The 18,822-nt window shown below is 48.3% G+C and overlaps 1 protein-coding gene across 1 annotated transcript in view; it reads right to left on the bottom strand.

Annotated features, from left to right (window-relative positions):
- The window catches only part of SEPSECS (Sep (O-phosphoserine) tRNA:Sec (selenocysteine) tRNA synthase), a 208,348-nt gene that overhangs the window by 131,728 nt on the left and 57,798 nt on the right, over positions 1–18,822 (bottom strand). The window lies entirely within an intron of this gene.

The raw sequence follows: 18,822 nt of genomic DNA, 5'->3' as shown, positions 1-18,822 counted from the left end.
AATTGCCTGGACAGGAAGGCGGTGAAACCTCCCTCCCCGACAGGATGGCTAGTGAAGTGGCACATTAAAGTGGGTAGCGTCAATGCTTTCACCGCCTCAGATATGCATCCCGGCTGCCTCTCAAAGGAAGGAACAGCTGTCCTTTTGAACCCAGACCCATTTGCACCCAGGCAAGTGAGAACATTATGTATTCAAGAGGTGTACACCCCTAGAAGGCTAGCCACACCTAACTGGTCTGTATAGTTAAGAAAGAATTCTGCCATTTTTAAAGTGGCAGAATCGAGGGTTCTGGGTAGAAAAGGAGGCACAACCCCAGATGTAGCCAACTCAGGGACAGATTAGTCGATGGGGCTAGTAGCCCATTGACCACTGCATCCACACCCCTGTTGCCCCTAAATCTAGGATTTAAGGGGCACCTTAACACCAGAATCTCAGTTTCGATGGACTTGCTACAAAGAGACCAGTGTCTGCGATAATGGGACCTGCACAAAGCATAGGCGTGGTACACTGTACCTGTGGCAATCTTCCTGGAACTGCACGACTGTGACTCGTCCCAGACCAAAGAACAATTACCCCGAACAGAGGGACCCCTTTGAGAGCCAAAGGCACCTCCAGAATCCTTTGGATTAGTGGCAATAGTCCTCTGCACACCGCAGGTAAAAACAACATACAAGAACAAAAGAATCACTGGCCCTCCGACGAATTGCCCAAAAGTAGTTGGTCCAGTGCATTGGGGGAAATATAGTCCTGACCTCCAGCACGTTTTAGGTAGATACTGTTTTCCCCTGGACGTCAAAATACCTTTCTGCTGAGCTTACCGCTGCCAAGGCTTGGTGGTCGCCAGTACGGCAACCACCACTTTACTCGATGCTGCACCTCGAGGGAACTCCGCAAAACATTCATGCGACATCAGCAGTGGCTTTGTTGTCAACTTTTTGCACCAGTTACCTCACCAGCACCGTGTAAGCGGTAAAGCCAGCTCCCCTCCTGCTCCTGTTTCAGCACCACGGACAGCCAGGACAGCTCTGCACCCAGACTTCTCTAGCCAGGTAAACACTTAACTGACTATCATTAATCCTCCTTGGGTTTCACGCAACTCGACCTGCAAGTGACCGATTGTTACTAGTACTTTTTACCACTGACCGCAATGTTAAAGTTTAGCAACATTGATTTGCAGTGATTTAGTTGTGCTACTAAAATCCATAACTCTACTTTTATTTATCTGATTGACTTCATTTTGGTGTCTCAATTTATATAAAAATCGACTTTATTTTTATAAGTTGGTGTCGGATTTCTTTCCAGACGTGTCAATTACTTATTGTCCATCTTGGTAGTCTGAAAAGCTTAACACATGTTCCTCTAGTAAAGCCTGACTGCTCTTAGCCACTCTACTAGGACTGAGACAAGGGTTTATTATTGTGAATCCAAGGACCATCTTTGGGATATTGTGAGAGTATTGCATAGTTAAGTCTGACCAGCATCACTACATAAAACTCCACCTTCCTACAAGAACACTAACACTGAGGAAGATGAGAAAGCCAGAGAGTTAAAGAGGGAGAAGCTGAGACTAGCTCATGGGAACAAGAGGAGAGGATGAGGGAGAAACAGGATGAATGGGTACCAGAAGAGAAATCTTGAGAAAGGTAGGAGAAACAAAGAAATGGAGGAAAAACAGAGATAGAGTGGGAGGAGAAACAGAAGCAAAAGGAAAGAGCTGGAAAGAGAAAAGATAGCCCTTGAGAGAAAGAAACTTAGGACAACAACATGGACAACTCCCTCTGGGATAAGTGACTCTACTTCCAGTTCAGGTTAGGTTGTGGCCAACGTTCCAAAAGATCTTGTGCATGTATATTTGGAAGGTCAGGATATTGTGGAATGGTGTGTGAGCTTTGAGGTTGCTTATAAAGCACAGGCCTTAAATGAGGTGTCCAAGTCAACTGCCTTAATAGTATGCATAGTATTCATGCCACTGGAAGGACAACAGTCACTGAGAGGATGCCTGTGGCAGAGCAGCTGGCCTAGGAATGAAGCTCTCAGTGATTTGGGCTGTACCCAGCTCAACACCTAGAGAGATTCTGTGACTGCAAGAGAGCGGATGGTGTTGCGTTTGAGACTTGGACTTGGACTGTATTGTGCAACTGAAATGAGTAAGAGGGATGGAAGCCAAGGATGTTCAGGTCCCTAACCAGCTGATGGTGACAGAGTTGCTCAAAGAGGAGTGCTATTCCTTCACTTAGGCAATATCTATCTGGTATGACAGCGAGGGATCCAACAAAATATGCAGTGTTAGCTAGTAAGTGATTAGCTAACAAGGTTCACAAAGGGCTGGAGCCGCATAAGCCAAAGGCAGAGAAGAACTCTCCACGGAATGATCCCAAACAGAAGGGTAAGAGCCAGGGTAATTCTCAGGGGACTTGAGAAGGACCCATGAAACATGGCAACAGTATATTCAGGAAGGCGCACCTTGAAAAGGGAAGGCAAGGAAGCCTTTCTAAGTCAAAGATGTGACTTGTGCTAACTGTCACAAGATGGTACATTACAAGAGAGACTGTCAAAAGAAGAAACATGACCTAGAGACACTCATGTAAGCAAGCACGTTACACGTGGGTGAAGGTATCCGAGAGGGACTGGCTGCACTCAACCTAGTGGATACAGACATTTGGAAGAGGAACCCAGATACTCTGAAGCACATCCATCCAAATACAATGGGATTTGTGCAGGAAGCTAGTATCAATGGTAGTAAAGAGCCTGCCCTGAGGGCTACTAGAGCCTTTCACACTATGGATAAGAAGAAGTACCTTATGCATGAAGAGATACTCCCTGGAACAAAGGATGCAGGTTTGGTAGCCAGTGAAGAGGGCATGGAGTATGCTCCTGCCAGGGTTGAGATTGAGCTCAATGACAAGACTGCCATGACTGACGTTGGGGTAAGGGAAAAGCAAGGAACTGGAAAGCTCATTGGCAATGATCTGATTGCCCCTGGCTTGGTGCCAGGACCAGAAGCCTTTATGGCTTGAACAACGTCAGCCGTGTTAACTACAGGCTGCAAATCAATCCCAAGGTGAGGCTGGGATCATTTCTGATTTGAATGGGACAAGGGTAAGGCAGTTTGCAGGAGGGGGTGGACTCCGGGAAGCCAGTTGCCGTGGAGGTCATAGCTTCTGCTTCAGAGGAAGAGGAGGATGAGACTCGCGAATCAGACCATTTGCTGGAGTCTGGGTTGTTTACAGAGCTGCATGCTTTGTTAGCTGCTGGAAGACCTACTCAGGAAGATTTCAGCGAAGCACATGAGAGAGTGCCCTACGCTTGTAGGACTTCAGAGGGAAGCCCACCAACAGGTTAGCAAAGGAGTAGTCAGGAAACACTATGTTGGGTTTGGAAGATGGTCTACTCTATAGTGAACTGGTAAATTCTGAGCCAGGAACAAGCAAGAGGCTAGGCATTCCATTAGTGCACAGGATATTCCTCTTGTCACTGGCCCATGAAGTGCCCTTAGCAGCACACTTGGGGATTAGAAAAATCCAGGATAGGCTGCTGTTCTACTGGCAAGAAATGCACAGAGCGGTTCTGTAGTACCTGTCCAGCTTGCCAGATTAGTGGTAAAACAGAAGGGGAAACAAAGGCACCTTTAGTGCCTCTATCAGTAGTAGGTGTTCTGTTAGATCGATGGAAATATACATTGTTGGTCCATTTGATCCCCCCTGCTCCCCCCCCCATCTCCAAGTTAGGCAACAAGTATATCTTGGCTCTCCTATGGATTTTTTATAGGGTCAGATTTCCAAGGATGTTAATTTCTGATTGGGAAACCAATTTTATCTCTTCTTATATGAGACAATGCATGAGCAAGCTGGTGTGACATACCACTTCTCTACGGCATGCCACCCACAAACCAATGGCTTGGTGGAGTGTTTTAACAAAACACTGAAGAGCATGATGGAAACTCTGCCAGTGAACATAAGGAGCAAGCGGGATCTTCTCCTGCCATGTCTTTTGTTTGCCTACCAAAAGATTCCGAAGAAGGGAGTAGGGTTCACTCCTTTTGAACTTCTGTATGGACACCCATTGTGGTGTCCACTTTCCTTAGCAAGAGATGAGTGGAAAGGAATCTCAGAGCCTCCACAGAAGTATCTGGTGGACTATGTGATTGGCCTCAGATAGTTGATAGCGCAATACAGGAGTCAGGCAAAGGAAAACCTCCAGGCTAGCCACGCGCTGATGAAGGATTGGTATGACCAGAAAGCTACACTGAGTATCAGCAAGATCAGGGGGTGTTGGTACTGAAGCTTATTTGTCCCAGGGCTTTGGAGGACAAATGGTGTGGGCCTATCAAATGTTCAAAAAGTGTCTAAGTAAGCTACATGGTGGACACAGGTGCCACAAGGGAACCCAAGAGGGTGTCCCATGTAAAAAGGCTGAAACCTTTCCTCTGGAGAGGCTACACAGTTTGTGTCATGGTTATGGTAGAGGAAGACAGTGAACCACTTCCTGCCTTGCTGTATAGAAATATGGCACTGTGGAGGGTATTCAGTTAACCCCCCCAGTTAACGCCTGAGCAGTGTAGAGAGGTGATGGGATGGTTTGCTAACCTCTTTTTGATGACTCCAGGTTTGACATCTGTCTGTGCATGACAGACACAGGTGACATTCTGCCAGTGGAGGGGAGAATGACAGAATGGCTGACCGGGTTCATGTGATGCATGAAGGCAGAAGTTGCCAAGATGTTGGACCTGGGAGTCATTGAGAGATCTCGTTGCCCATGGGCAACTTAATCTCAGCGACCCCCTATGCTAGGAAAGGGTCGCCAGAGACTGAGCTGTGAGTTAAGAGTAAGTTAAGTGCCCTACAAGACTGAACAAACCTGTACTGCAGTGCCGCAGTGAGGTTGTATGCCAGAGGGGCCACCAGTAGGAGTTATAACTTCTAAATGCACCAATCCTCGTAACATTTTGGCGTGGGCGCCTGCATCAGGATAGTCGGCACCCGTGCTGTCAAGTACCACTGGAACTCCATATGCCAAGAGGGACTGGGGATACCAAAGTTTCCGAGTGATTCAGGTCGCTGCCCAAGGGAGAGACTGAGGCTTCTTTCAGCAGTTGGGCCCGCACAGCGAGGGAACTGCTCTGACCACTAAGGACTGGTGAGGACGAAGTCGCACCCACATTAGGCTCCAGTGGGGTGCTGGTAAAAAGATTAACCGCCACTGGGAAGAAGACAACTTACTGCATCTTTGCGAACTGAGAGCTTTTCCGACAACTCAGAATTCTGGCAGCACCGCTCAGGAGAGAGAGCCTTCGTCGCCAGGAGCTGCTGCGTGGGCAAAGAGCACCCAAAAGATGCAGGTGCTTCAGCTAAGGGCACCTGCTACACAGCTGATCTCTTCTGGGCTGGGACATCGGGTAAGACGCGAACTTGACCAGTTGGGCCCCAGGAGACTTGCTGCTAATGATGCTGCGACACCACTGACACTTTTGTCTGAAACTAGAAGAGTCAAACTCTTGAGCACGGCCTAATATTGAGAATTCCCTGGATGAGGCCACCCGTCAATGGAGAATAACCCCTAACACATTATACGAAAGAGGGTGGAACAGGGACTTGTCTGACAACTAATAGAGGCCCGACCTCAAGGCGGATTGAGTTGTTGCTTCCGAGTGTCGTATAAGTTTGCATGTGCTGAATTAGAAATAAAATACTTATTTGTTGTATAAAAGCAAGTATTTAAGTGGACATGGATTTATTGTTTGTTCTGTTTGAGATTTGGGTTATGAGTCGTATTCACTGACCTGTATTCACACCCCTCCCCCCCATGAACTGTTGACTGCTTGACCACAGCTACTACTGAGAGTCAAGGGCAGGAGGGGTATTTAGCCCAGTAGCTCAAGATCCATAGAGGGATGGGCCCACGGGGCCTCAGAAGAAAAAGCCCTCCACCACCACCACGGGTGGACCCAGCAGCCCTACGTGCCTTGTGACCCTCTGAAAAGGGTTCTGACACCGGTCTAAGGATGAGTGCAGAGTGGGGCAAGAAGGAGATGGATGGGAGCTAGAGGAACGCCCTACTAAATATTTAATTCAATTTCTGGCATAGACAAGTGCCTCATTGTCAGCTGGGACAGATCTCCACACAGCACAAGTAAGTCCTGGCTTCATTTTCTGCAGTACTTATTTTTTCTGCGTTCCAGGAAAACACTGGGGTTAGGGATCTCCTCTTGGGCAGTCTGTGCTCCTGCAAGGCCAGGTACACTCTTTCTATGGAGGCGAGTGTGCTGCTAGACATTTGAAGTAGACCCTCATCTTCAGCACAAAGTACAGGTGTCAAGGTGTGTACCTTAAACTCTGAAAGACTGGTTGTCAGGCAGACACCAACACTAGCCACACAAGAGATCCAGGAGCAGAGCAGCTTGGACAAGGAAGCTAATACTCTGCGGAACACTCCCTTTCTTGGTCAAGAAGAACTCAGAACTGGAACAAAGAGAGGTGCCTGGGATCCAACTTGTATATACATTTTCCAGACAGGGAATATTGATTCACGGTCTAAGGTTTCAGAACTAGTTTGGATTGTTTCTCCCAGGCTGCTCTCAAGACACTGCCTTTGTGCAAAGTGATTTTTCTCATAGAAGGTAGAAATGTGTTTTTTCCCCAAGCAGGAGAATCAAAAACAAAGGCACAATATGTTAGATCTCTGCTCCTATCTGTTGTCAGCCTTCCTGAAACAGTAAATAGAGACTGACAAAGGGGAGGCCGTGCTTGGAAACTTCCTCACTCAAAACAGAAACTTCAGTCCCACCATCACCATTGTCAAACGTTAGTGCTCAAGAAGAACTAATTGGCAGACTTTTTAACAAGACCTTTACTAAATTTCTAATGGAACTGGTTTGCAGTATCTTGACTCCATCCTTTAGCCACAGCAATACTGGTAATGCACTTCCTGTGTCTGGGGAAGCTGTCTTCATACTCCATCCTGTGTCTGCTAAACCAGTGGCATCCAAAATCGCATACACGCACATACACATACAAACCTACCATATATGCACTACACATCCGCTGCACATACATGCAAGGTTCTTGGGGTTGACATAACAGCAGAACGTTACATGAGAGGGGTCAACACCCTTTCTGACACAAAGTAAAAAGTCTGGCCACACTAAAGATTTACAAAACATAATAGGCTAACACTATAACTTTGTGTCCCACCCAGGGAATGGGCAGTTTTTCCAAGGCCATTCGAGTGCACGCTTACTGCACCGATCCAAGTCATAAAATAGGTTCTGGATTTGACATTAATAGGCCTCAGACCACACACTAGATTAGTGGGATGCTAAAGCCAGACAAAAAGCCAGGATACCAGTTACACATGCGGTTGGCCATTCAGGACAGGAATACATGCTTGTTGGACTTGGCCCTTTTTGGAGGGTCATCCCTGAACTTTTTGCCTTCCCCCTACCCTTTTTAGGTCTCCCAGAGTCAGCGCGCATGCGCTGCTCGAGACTTTAGTAGGTGAGTTTTCAAAGTGCTACCCACATGGTTTTGCTGGCTACAAGCTTGAGTGCACGATGGCGTGCATGTGCACAGCTGCTTCCCGCATTTCCCCCTCCCTTCTCGCCCAGCCCTTTGATGCTCTGCTTGCATCTCCCTCCTCCCTTTTCGTCAGTTTCATTGTGGCTCCTCGAATTCACCCCTCCCTTTTCGCCCAGCCCTTTGATGCTTTGCTCTCATCTCCCTCCTCCCTTTTCCTCAGTTTCATTCTGGCTCCTTTTCGTCAGTCTCATTCTGGCTCCTCTACTCCTCGCATTCCCCTCTGCTCCTCGCATTTCCCCCGCTCCTCGCATTCCCCCCCTCCCTTCTCGGCCAGCCCTTTGATGCTTATAACATTGTGTTTCACTAAGGGCATTAAACATAAAGGAGCACTGGCAACGCTGATAACATGGATTTCATTTTGAGTAGTGACTAAAACTTTAACCACACACACACAACCACACACAACCACACCCACCCACCCACACCCACCCACAACCACAACTACAATCACACACAACCACAACCAACCACACACTCAACCACCCCCACCCCCACACACACAACCACACACACACAATAAAACACAACCACAACTACACACACAACTACAACACACAACCACACACACACACACACACACACACACACACACACACAACCACACACACAATAACAACCACACACACACAACAGTTGCATAACTAAATACTTATAAGGTCCCAAAAGCGAGACCTATTGGCTATGCCAATGCTTTTTTCTGACATGGAGTTGGTGGTTTTAGGACTCTGGGCACTTTAGCACTGCTGTCCAGTGTAAAGTGAGTGTGCTCTCTGAGATAAATATGATAAAGATTGGTCTACACCTGTTTGGCATAATTAATTTACCTGTCAGTCCCTTGTAAAGTGGTATCTCATATACCCGGGGCTGGTAAATTAAATGCTACTGGTGGGCTTGCAGCGCTGATTGTGCCAACCACCAAAGAAGCCTTTCAAACCTATCCCAGGCCTCTGCCATTGCAGGTCCTGTGCTCGCAGTGTTACTGCCGCTGTGACATGGCACCTAAAGTGTGTGCCACGTCTGTGACCCCCCCTTCTACCGCATGTGAGTCACCCCTAGCTAGCCCTATGGGCAGGGTGAATAGGTCTTTTCCTGCCTAGGTGAATGCTGGTTCCACCCCCCTGTGGTGTGTCTGATGGCAGAGCCCCAACCTGACAAAGGAGGGTGGGAGCCCTGTAAATAAAGTGCTCCGCATGCCCCAGAACCAGTTGAAGCTGGATTTCCCCAAGCCCTGTGCCAGGGCAGACAAAGCAAAAGTGGTATATAAATATTGGGGCTTTGACCCCATGAAGTTGCGCTTTCCTTGTGCTTAGGAGGGACGTGATGCTACTGGGTCCCAGGAAGAACTGCCACGAGGGAGTGCCTCTCTGCTTGAGGGCCTCGTGCACTGGCCTGCCAGGGCCTATCTGTGCTTCCTGGAAACTCTGGAGCCCTAGCGCCTCGTGAGCGCTATTTTTTTTCATGGCCAGGTGAAGAAGGAGCGCGTGTATCGTGCAGCGCTGAGCTGCGAGGGAATCCCGGCGTGTGGGATTCCCCCTGCGCTGCCTGCCAGAGGAGCAGGAGCCCACCCCGCATTTCATGTTATTTGACTAGCAGGAGCCCACCCCGCTGTTGGGTGCCTCCGAACGGGAGCCCACCCCGCATTGGCGTGCTTGTCCGAGTCCAGCGGGAGCCCACCCCGCATTTTCAGGATCCCGGGAACCACCGCACCGAGAGCGGCATCCCAGAAGCCAGGCAGCATCAGCCTGTTTGAAGGCGGGGCTCCCGTTGAATCGAGTTGAGCCCCGCGTGTGGCTGAGAGACGCTGCCAAGCTTTCCCTGCCTTGAAGGAGGCCCCGGTAGTCGGGGCTTGAAGGGCACACTGTTGGTGCCGAAATTAGCCCCGCGGAGTTGGCCAAGAGGAGCCCCGAGAGGAGGAGCTCGACCGAAGCCTCGCGGGCCTTCAACGGAGGATGGCAGGAGTTCTCCCGGACAGACAGAAGAGGAGCCTGCAAATAGCCCGGTGAGTGCGGACTTTAAGGGCACACGGTTGGTGCCGATTACCCTACCAAGAGATGTCCCGTGAGCGAGACCTGCAGGGCATGCTGTGAGTGCCAGTGCTGTTTTCCACAGCTGCACCGCAAGAGAGTGGCCAGCTGCAACGTTGGGGGCAATTTGGTGTTCAGAGTTCCGGAGTGGGGCTCCCAAGGCACAGTGGTGCCCAAGCCTAATTTCCAGCTGCACCGCGAGAGAGAGCGGGCAGCTGCAACACAGGGGCATTTTTGTTTTCATGAGGAAGGAGTGAAATACGCTCCTCTGCCTAAGCGCATTGCGCACCTTGGCTTTGCTCCTTGACAGCCAGAGGGCTACTTGAGAAGCCCTATCTTTGTGCCTTGACATTCTGGACAGAGGGCGTCTATGAGCTCTTGAGAGAAGGCCAGTTGGCCCGGGGTCAGTTTTGTGTTGGGAGGGCGCAAGGCCCGAATATGATGCTTATTGTCTATGCTTATGATGCCTATTGCATAATGTGTTTATGCCTATGATTTTGATGCCTAATGTGTTGCAGACATAATGCGTTTATGCTGTAGGTGCTAATGCTAAGTACCGTATTTTACCAGAAGTTACTGGTTGTGTTTCATATGTGTTACTAGTGCCTTCTAAAGGTTCTGACAGTGGCCCAATTGGCCCTGTCCTGTGTATATAATCCCCTCTAAATATTGCCTAGTGCCAGTTGGCACAGAGTATATGTGTGATTATAATTCTAATGTGTTTTGGATAATACAAAGGCTATTTTTTATATAACTTGTGTGGAGTTTTTTTTGTGGTGTGCCTAGTATGTTGCTGCTGTATGTGTGTGTTGCGCAAACACTTTACACATTGCCTCTGGGATAAACCTAACTGCTCGTGCCAAGCTACCAAGGGGGTGAGCAGGGGTTATCTTCAGCGTGTAACTCCCTTGCCCTGACTAGAGTGGTGGTTTCTGCCTGGCTTAGGCGCATGCCCTAGCCAACCACAAATCCCATTTCTAACAATGCTCCTTTAACATGAAGGGGTCTTTCCCTCCCCAACAACAGAACCAGAAACTAGGCTGGCTTGAAACGATTAACAGACTTTAGAATTAAAGTCACCATAAATGTAATCGCATAAATGTTTAGATTAACTCTTTATTTTGGTTGATACACTGAAAGAGAAAAATGGTGAACTAAAAGCAAACTGCTACCTGAACTAACCATGGAGGAAAAGATACTTAGAGAGGGACATGTACGTTCAACGAGATTTTGGGGGAAAAAATGGCACAAACCCTATGCTGCCAGGTAACAGCGACACGTTAGGATTGAAATATTAAAATTTTCTAAGTGATACTGACATTTACTTGACATAATAAATGAAAATGTAGTCATCAACTACATGAGGGGCCACAAATCCTTCCCCCTCAGTGCTAATCGAGTAGCAACCCCAATTTAGGGGCAGCACTTACAGCAAACAATCTGGAAATTATGTTTGACTCCTTCATCTTCATCTCAAGGGAATCTATCTGTAATCCTCCTTTTTCCAGAGAATCCTCCCACTCCTCCAAAATGACCTTTGGTGGTGATGACCAGAGTGCTTGTGGTGAGCTGCTTAAATTGCTCTAACATCTTTTACGCCAGACACCCAAAGAGCTCATTAACAGGCTTCAGAGTCTCCAGAATTAAGTGGCTAAAATGTATACAATGTAATAGACATACCGGGGTGGAGGCCCTGTATACATTATGGAACTTGTCAACTTTTATGTACCTAACAGAGACGTGCACTCAGCAACAGCAAACTTTATCTCTCAACAACCATTCAGATGGAAACAAGCATTAAAAATGCGGGGCCGTGGCTTGGTGCTCAGCAAGATGGCCGCACTGTAGTGTTGCTCTGCCGGCCGCCGACCAATATCCTGCATTTATCCTTCCCCTACTGAGCCATCTGCCATCAAACTTGATGGGACTGCCTTGCTGGCTCCGTGACCTCTGTGGCGATGTAATCTGTGCTGCGGTGTGACCATCGGAGGAGGATCGGCGGTGGAGGAGGAGTGCCGGCGCAGCTGAAATGGCGGCGTTGTGAGGACCGGGGATCTGCTCTTCGAGACCTTGAGCTGCACGGGCCTCATCGTTAGATAACTTGTGCGGACCGGAATGAGGTGTGGACTGCGCTGTCTACCACGACGCTGCCTCATCGGCTGGGCTGGAGTGAATGACCGAGCCGGCGGCTATCGGAGGTGAGCGGGGGACCTGCGCATGGGGGATCAGGGAGCTGGAGATACGCAAGCGGCCGGTGCGGACTGTCGGAGTAGGCCACGGGCTCTCTGAGAGATCGTGAGTGAGTCAGGCGGAGTTTCCTGCCACGGTGCTGCTCTGCTGGGGTTTCCTCCCCCCTCCCTCCCTGCTGCAATCGTTGGGACTGCCAGGTGCGTGGATCAACCACTGCTTCATTGCCCACACGCGCCTCAGACACGCGGTGAGTATAGCTGGCTGGACTGGGTGCTGGTGATCCGAGGGTTGGAGCGTTACCGGAGTGCTGCCCACATGAGGTGTCTCCTTCGCCTCCTTGCTGTGAGATTGAGTGTGCGCCCCCCCCCCCCCCTCTTCTGTACTGCTGTGAGCCGGGACAGTATTGGATGGCCCACTGCACTGCCGGTCGGTGCTCAGCGGGAGTCTGACGTTACCGTCTGGAGCAACTTGTAGAACAGCACACTGATTGTGGCAAGCTTTCTGGTGCCCCCCCTACGCTGTTCTTTTGAGGACAGAGCGCTTGAGAGACAGTGGGTGACTTTGCTGGGGGCCTCTCCCTGACCACGCCGCTTGTGTCCTGGTGGGCGCTTCGCTGGGGGCGGCTTGTGGCTCAAGGAGTGTGGTGGTGCCGCCTCGTTACTGTGTGGAGAGCTGTGTCTGGCGGGGGAGACAACATGGGCAAGTCAGAGAAGAATCAACCGAGTCTCACATTTGAACCACGGAAGGGAGGCAGATCGGCGCAAAATGCGGCCTCTGATTCAGAACTGGACTCCTCATTGCAGGCCCCTACGGCGCTGGAGAAATCGCTCGCAGCGATTCACGAAAGTCTTCAAGCAATAGATGGCAAGATTGAGGCCCTAAACGGTAGAATGGATCATTTCTCTGCAAAGTTAGAGAAGCAGGCAGCGCGGCTCGGAGAGGCGGAACAGCGCATTTCCGATGCGGAGGATGGGTTACAACAGGTTGCCGCGAAGACGTCAGACATCACGAAAATCCTAGCTGTTATTCAAGCAAAGAATGAGGACATTGAAGCGCGCTCAAGGCGCAACAACATTCACGTTTTGGGCCTTCCTGAATCTACAAATGTGGGGCGATTGGAGGATTGTATGGAGGAGCGGTTTCACGAAGTTTGTGGAGCTGACAACTTATCTACCCTATTTGCGGTTGAGCATGCTCTCAGAGCTTTGGTGGCGCGCCCTCAACCTGATGCTCCTCCGAGGCCAATAATTACCAGGCTGTTAAATTTCAGGGACCGCGACACTATCCTGCGCACAATACGTCAAAAAGGCACAACGACCTACCAAAATAATGTTCTATCCTTTTACCCTGATTTTACAGCAAATGTGCAAGCAGCGCGGAAGGAATTTCAAAATGTCAAGAAGGTATTGATCAAAGAACGGATCCCTTATGCGATGCTTTATCCAGCCAGGCTGCGCATTGGGGAGGCAGCAAACGGCAGGATTTTCACAAGTCCCAAACATGCAATGGAACACGCCAGGTCTCTGAGACATCAGCGGAAATCCCCAGACCATGCATCAGACATCGAAGACTGAACAGTAGGAGGGGCTTTGTCTCGCACATAGACTTGGTCCAAATCTCAGACTATATGGACTAAGTGGATTGTTTGAGTCACTTGATTGTTCTCTCACTGCTTTGCTTTTATCCTATATTTGCTCCTTTGTTTTGAACTTTGATATGAGTGTGTGATGCAGTCTGACCTATGGCAGTTTTTTTCTTGTTTCACTGCGCAAGAGTTTTCCTCTGTATGTGGCGAGCCGAGAGGGTGACTGTGTGATTCTTTGCCCCGTGCTTGCCTCCGGGAGGTTGCGGGCGCTTAACTGATGGCTTTACCTAATGTGATTTTGGTGCGAATAATGGTATGGCTATGGTGGTAGGCAGTAATTGAATATTGGCGGCCCTCTCCCTATTAGATCTGGGAGTGGATTTCACCGCCACGCCCCCAATGGGTATTCCCCACCTGGGACATCATGGTTTGTTACTTTTGTTGGGGTGGGAGTTTTATAAGGGGCAGGTCTTTAGCGAATTGGGGTTGCTGAAGTGGGTGGGGAGGAATGTTCTAATTTTTCCAGTCAATGGTACAAAGATTGAGGATGCACTGACATTTTAACTTTATGTGGCTTTGTATACATGTGCGTTGGAATAGTGAACCGCATGTTCTGTCTTGCTTACTGCTACAGATGAAGGGTGAATTGTACAAATGTATAACTTGGAATGTCCGAGGTTTGAATACGCCTAAAAAGACCAGGCAAGTGTTGGCGCAACTAGACAGGCATAGAGTGCAAGAGACTCACCTACATAGGCACACTGAAGGAGCTGTGGCGCGCAGATGGGCGGCCTACCGACTTGCTTCATCGTATTCCACATATGCGAGGGGAGTTCTTATTTTAATTAAGAAGAGGGTGCCGTTTACGCCTGTGAAGACTTGTTTGGATAATGAGGGCCACTGGGCTATGGTGCAGGGCACCTTGGGAAAGGTATTGGTAACGATAGTCAACACATATGGACCAGTGGTAGATGATGCAACGCCTTTCTTGCAAATGATTAATGTATTGCGCACCTGGTCGGAGGCTGCACTTATCTGGAGGGGTGACCTCAATACACATCTTGACCCACGTGTGGATAAATCCAACCCGGTTGGGGCACGCATGGTTAAAGTGGCACAACGCATACGGGATGTCATGTTGGAAATGGGGTTGGTGGATGCCTGGCGCCTGAGACATGAGGGCGTTTTGGAAGGTACGCACATAACCCCAGCATTTAACAGCTGGTCTAGGCTGGACTATTGGCAGCTCAATATGGAAGCTAATGGCTGGGTGGAGGGGGTCGACACGCTCCCGCGGACTTAGTCTGACCACAACCCTGTGGTGCTGGACATGATCATACCGGCAAACCCGCACCGTCCATTCACATGGCGCTTTAGAGAAGACGCACTGTTGGACCCGCTTTATGCTGAGAGTATTAAGGCTGCTATTATACAGTATTTTGAACAGAATGAAGGCTCTGTCGACAGTCAGGCGCTCCTGTGGGACGCCTTCAAGGAGATGATCCGAGGGGTTTGTATAAGTTCCTTAGCGGGAATCCTCAAAGATATCAGGGGACAATTGCATAAAATTGAGCAGCAGCTCGGGGATCTAGAATCTCAAAACAACAGTGCACCATCCAATGAGGTTTTGGCCCAAATACACAAACATGTAGTGGAGTATAACTCCTTGGCGGACACGGAAACGAAATATCTGTCCAAGAGGCATGTAACCAGGGCCTATGGCGAAGGGGGTAGGCCGGGGAGAGTGCTGACAAATAGACTTTCGGAACGACCAGATAACCCCCCGATTGACCATATAATGAATGATGCTGGGGTGACTCACTATTCTCAAAGTGCCATAGTGGAGCAATTTCGTAGATTCTACGCCTCTCTGTATACTACCCGAGGAGGCATGGATGATGAAGCTATGAATGATTATTTGAGGGATACGGCCTGTGCATGGCTCTCTGATGACTACAGGAAATATTTAAGTCTACCTATTGAAGAGAGTGATGTCAGGGAGGCCATTTTTTCCTTGCCCAATAATAAGGCTCCCGGGCCGGATGGCCTAACAGCAGAATTTTATAAGGCATATGCGGATCTCCTTATACCACACCTGCTAGAAGTATATGCGGAAGCTCACGAATCAGGTAAATTACCTCCATCGATGAGACAAGCCTTAATTAGAACATTGCTGAAGAAAGACAAATCTCCTTCGCGATGTGACTCCTATCGCCCGTTATCATTGATAAACTTAGATGCTAAGATATTGGCGAAGATTATGGCTACCAAGCTACAGCCACTAATGTCACTTCTCGTGCTCCCGGACCAAGCTGGGTTTATACCGTGCCGCTCTACTTCCCTGAACCTGTGCACCATGTTTGCTATGTTCCATGTGTTCAATCCTGATTTGTCAGCAGTCGCAGTGTTATTAGATGCTGCAAAAGCATTTGATTCTATAGAAAGGAAGTACATGTGGCACATCCTAAACAGAATGGGGTTCCTCCCGTTTTCATTCGTGGGATACAGATCCTATATACTGAAGTCTCTGCGAGGGTTAGGGTGGGCGGGTTCACATCGGAGCCTTTTTGCATAGAACGTGGTACCAGGCAGTGCTGTCCCCTGTCCCCCCTACTTTTCGCTATAGTTTTGGAGCCGTTGGTGTGTAAAATTAGGCAGTCCCACAGGGCTGCCGCTCTGAATTTTCAGAATAGACCGGTTGGAATTTCCCTATACGTGGACGACATGGTCCTTTATGTTCACGAGCCACAGCGCTATCTATCCCAGGTTATCCGTGAATATATCAAATTCGGCCTCTTCTCGGGTCTTCAGATAAATTGGGAAAACTCTGTTATTATTCCCCTAACACTAGTCACAGCCTCGCCCCAGATCGACTTCCCACTAATGTGGTCTGAGGAACCAGTCAAGTACTTGGGGGTGTGGATCCACCGGGATCCTGAGGTAGTGATCGGGGAGAATTATGGCAGGGCATACTCGGTGTTAGTGCAGCAAATTGACGGCTGGTTCGGTTTGCCGTTGTCCTTGACAGATCGTATAGCGCTGATTAAGATGGTCGTTCTTCCTAAGTTTTTGTATCTATTTTGTAATATTACTATCCCATTGCCAAAGCATCTTTTTTTAAAACAGTTCAAACCCAGCTGTTGAGGCTGGTATGGGCTAATAAACAACCGAGGATTAGCTGGCACACATTGACCTTGACATACGAAAAAGGGGGATTTAATGCTCCGGATTTTTATGTATATTACTTATGTGGGCAGGCTCAATATGCGTACTTCTGGTTTAAGCCTCATGCTTTCATTCCGCATGTAGATCTAGAGGAGGGGGATGCGCACCCAGTACCCTTGAGGAGCATCATTACTCACACCAATAGACAGACGCCTAAATCCGAGATAAACACAGTACATGTCACTATTGTAGCGTGGCAGGAGATTGGGAAGCGAACACACAAACTTCCACTGAATGCCCCAGCATTACCCATAGCAGGGAATGCTGCCCTATCAGTAGCTCGTGAGTGCGGCCCTATAACGGCTCTCGGAGAGGCAGGCATCACACTCATGAGTGACTTATATCCAGGAGGCAGGTACATCACGGGTAGTGATCTAGCCTACATAAAAAATCCCACGCCTTTATTTCAGTAGACCTGTTATAGACGCCGACGAGCAATGAAAGACCACTACCCTAGTTTTCCTGAGGAACCGGAGACGTTGCAAGCGCTGCAACTGATACTACTAACCCCAAACCGAAAGAAGCTGGTAACTAAGTTGTATAAAGCAATTCAGGGGGAAACAAGCTGTCGGGCGGATAAAAGTCTGGAGAGATGGAACACGGTAGTGGCCCCCCTGATCACTGACACAGAATTGAAACAGATTTGTATGTTAACGGGCAGACTCACGTCAAACTGCAACTTGCGTATCATTCATCTAAAGTGTATTCATCAAGTGTACCATACTTCTAAAAAATTGCATGGGATGGGATTGAGAGAGTCGGCCTGTTGTAAGAGATGCAGGTGTGTTGGGGCGGATATTCTTCATCTGGCATGGCAATGTACGCTGGTATTCCAATATTGGGAAAAGGTTATTAGTCTTATAAACATCATAACTGGCCAGGTGCTTCAGTGCACGCCACTAGTGTGCCTGCTTGGATATGTCCCCCAATTGAAAGCTGTGGTGGGCAGATTCGTCAGAGTAGCCCTGCTGGTAGCTAAACGGTGGGTTCTATTCACATGGGACAGCCGGCTGAGCCCGAAAGCTGATCTGTGGCTTAAGAACATGGTTTATTGCCGCGCACAGCTGGAACTGTATGCGGAAGAACTGCCAACGGTCTCTCGACCCAAGGATATATGGGCTCCCCTGCGGGAATATCTCCTGGGACAGAGTGAATCGAGCTCGGTGTAACCATACACGGACTGGAGCCTACTCAGATTCTCACAAACACTCGGACAATACATCATTGCGGTAAGGTCGGAATGAGTTGATCATATCACGTAACACAAAGGACCACTAGAAAAGAGCTGTCATTGACTGGTTTGCTTTATTATTTGTGCATTGTTATGTTGTTTTGTTTCTTATTATTGAAGTAGCGGGGAGAGTCCTTCTATAGTGTATTTGTGATGGGTATACTTTGTATCACATTGCTTATACCCAATAAAAACCTACTTAAAAAACAAACAAAAAAAACATTAATAATACAATAGGTCTCGCCTTTTATTAAGTTAAAGCCATTTGCTTTGCTATACAATGCCATTAGCAAAGCAAATGGCTTTAACTTAACCAAAGGCGAGACCTATTGCATTTTCAATGCTTGTTCCTCATTGCTTTACGGATTTTCCAGCTTCCAACAAAAGCGAAGAGGATTGTGGGAGGCTGCTGACAGCACCCCTCATTTACGATGGGCATTGGTGGAGCAGAGGAAGTGTACAGTGGGAGGAGAGCGCACAATAAATAGCCCTACAGAGGGAGTTATGAGGCAAAGTGACACCTCCGATTAGAACAAGCACATCGTGATGTACCATAGACGGACAGTATATTTTTCTTTATTTAATTGTTTATGGCATAGGAAAACAAGGTTTAAATTTTCTTTTTCCATTTATCAATATTTCATAACTTTTTATGTTTCTTCTTTCCGTTTCTTTTTCGTTTGTTCTTCTATAAATATGTACATTGTTTTTGTGTATACAAAGATTACTTTCCAACAGTATACAGCTATATGCTAACTTCGTGTTTTAAAACAATTTGATATTGTAACTTCTCCATTAACTTCTGTGTAATATGTGTTTTATCTGTTATTCACATGTACATCGATGCAGTGCCTGTTAGACAGATAAAAAGCAAGGTCAGCTGACGGATATTTCATTCTGAATGTAGGAAATCCAACTCTTCTGTGATATCCTCAGAAGCACTGTGCTTAGATCAGCGTTTGAACTCAGCGGAGGGTCTGGACTCTACTCAGA

Source organism: Triturus cristatus, chromosome 2_2 (genome assembly GCF_964204655.1).
Source record: "Triturus cristatus chromosome 2_2, aTriCri1.1, whole genome shotgun sequence".
Taxonomy (NCBI): Eukaryota; Metazoa; Chordata; class Amphibia; order Caudata; family Salamandridae; genus Triturus; species Triturus cristatus.
The sequence above is the reverse complement of the archived record's forward strand: the minus strand, read 5'-3'. Positions and strand labels throughout refer to the sequence as shown.